Below are 2302 nucleotides of genomic sequence, written 5' to 3' on the forward strand. Positions count from 1 at the left end.
GCAAATTCCCCTCTGTCTTCGACCTTTCGTTTCCGCCTTGAGTTGATGCGTTTACCGACATGTTCGGGTCCTCCGCTAGACGCCATTTTGAATTTGTGATTGCTAGTAACTTGAAAAAGTCAGGCTGACTTTTTCAAGTTTTGATTACCTGCAAGAGCATGCGCAGACCGTGACCGTGTCCCTTTAATTTGGCTGAAAATGGACTGAAATATCGAAAACAAAAGCAAACAACTCGATTAATATTTTTAGAAATAGCTCATTAAAACCCTCCCATGATCTAAAAGTGCATTCTCCTAACCACTTCCATTAAATCTTTCATGGTCTGGTCATGAGAATTTGGTGTTATTTCAGGTTCATACCCTTAAATTAAGCTGATAATCATGTTCATTCTCATTACTTGTCTACTTGAAAGTGCATTAAATTTGAGGGGTGAATTTTCATACTCGTCAAAGGATTAACGTAATCGTTTGCTCAAGGACAGTGACGACAAGCGTTATTGTAAGCCTTGGGACGAAACATGTTTTGCTAAATAACGCGCACTGAAACACCAAATGTTTCGGCAAGTAAGATTTTCTGTAAAAGCGACGGTCAAACGCACTTCAATAATCCGAGATTACTAAAGCGTCAGACACCAAGATTACTGTACCTAGAGAATGCCTTTGGCGTTGAAATTTCGCCCTTTCTATGAAATCACTGCTTCATCAATAGACCGTTTAGAAATAAAGGTGTGCCGTACGCCTGACAAAATTCATTGAGTATCTCAAAATTATTGTCGTCCATCAGTTACCGTTAAGTTGCCTAATTTTTGCAAAGATAAAAGGACAGGAAAATTATAGTGATTGCAATTAATAGTTTCGTTCAACACGCTTTAGATTCTTTAAGTCAAAATCAAAGAATAAGAATAATAAACCCGGAAACCCCCGCGGCTACTTAATAATAAATACCAAATGAGTTAAGTCAAACATGGTTGCGTGCTTCTAATAAAAGCATGAAGAACATTTGGCTCCTTGTGACTCAATTTTAGAGGTACTTTATTCACAAATGTCTGATTTCAGTTTACTTCTTCAAGTTTCACGCGACCTTAATTGAATGTTGAAATGGAAAATGATTACGCTTTCCCGCGCAGAAGCCGGAAAAAAATTGTTTACCAGAAAAAATTAGGTCAAATATTTATCTCCTTGCGCTAGCAATTGAATACTCATTTATTAGCTTTCTAGTATTAATATATACGATTTGCTGTTTAAAGGATTATTATGGACATCTTAAGATGTTTCGATTATAAACCATATCATAAGCTATCAGACGAGAAGCATTTAAAGCGACGCACGAATAGGTAGAAACGAGGACACTTCACGCTAGCGTATTAGACAAGCCTTTCAGTGACCATTCAGCTAAAATCATTCCACTTACCTGTTTCCAACTGAAGACACGATGTATTCAACTTCTAATGGTGGTTGGCAAAGGCTGAGTTCTTAAGTATTGTTTGCCCCTTTTTGGACTTCCTATAGCAACAGGTCAATATTTACCTGTCAATCATTGATTGTGGTTCAATAATAATAAAGATGTTCCCTTTAGGTATAGAAATTATTGAAAGTGGCAGTTTTTTCACCAATTTATAATTGAATTTTATCATACCACTCCTACTTATTTTGATAAATTTATATATATTAACCTCTGTACATTGACAGTACTTTCTTTTATGAAATTCATAGTGAATGTTCGTCTTTTAAACTGCGCAAATGTGATGCAGATTTCATGCCTCAGAAACCTTTTATTTCTTCCTGTAAACATCATATATAAAACAACCTTGGAAGAGAGGGTAAACTTCATTACATCTCTTATGCAAAGGATATTGGCGGGATAGAGAGTGTGCCAGATGCAATTGGTTTCGAATGTGATACCAAACTGGCGTCGCTCATGAAAGGAACGTCACACACGACTCATTCTGGATCAGGAGGGCTGTATTGTATGGGCTTAAAAAGAGACAGGTTCAAAAACCTCAAAACATTAGCCAAACAATGCCATGAGGAAATTAAGAAAAACCCATTTTATTTCATAGGTACTGAGATTTATCCATGCAAATCATAATATTAAATGGCCGAGGAAAGGTTTGCTTCTGTTTGTTCAGTAGAAGAATTTATTTTAGATCAAGGAAACAAAAATACCACTCAAAAAAATGAACAAGATGTAAGATTGCTCGAAAGATTTTTTAAAATGAAGGACGAAGACAGGAAAATGGATGTTATTCCAGCGGTTGAGCTGAATGAATACATATGCCAATTAATCATCTCCGTCCGCACTA

General features: G+C 36.3%; 1 protein-coding gene across 1 annotated transcript in view; it reads right to left on the minus strand.

The window, feature by feature from the left end:
* LOC137975869 (uncharacterized) overlaps positions 1-1475 on the minus strand; it is a 23780-nt gene extending 22305 nt beyond the window's left edge. Inside the window, exon 1 of the mRNA XM_068823077.1 lies at positions 1411-1475. The gene's annotated coding sequence lies outside the window, so the exon portion shown is untranslated. The remainder of the gene's footprint in view (positions 1-1410) is intronic.
* Between the last annotated feature and the right edge of the window lie 827 nt (positions 1476-2302).

Source organism: Montipora foliosa, chromosome 1 (genome assembly GCF_036669935.1).
Source record: "Montipora foliosa isolate CH-2021 chromosome 1, ASM3666993v2, whole genome shotgun sequence".
In the NCBI taxonomy this organism is placed as follows: domain Eukaryota; kingdom Metazoa; phylum Cnidaria; class Anthozoa; order Scleractinia; family Acroporidae; genus Montipora; species Montipora foliosa.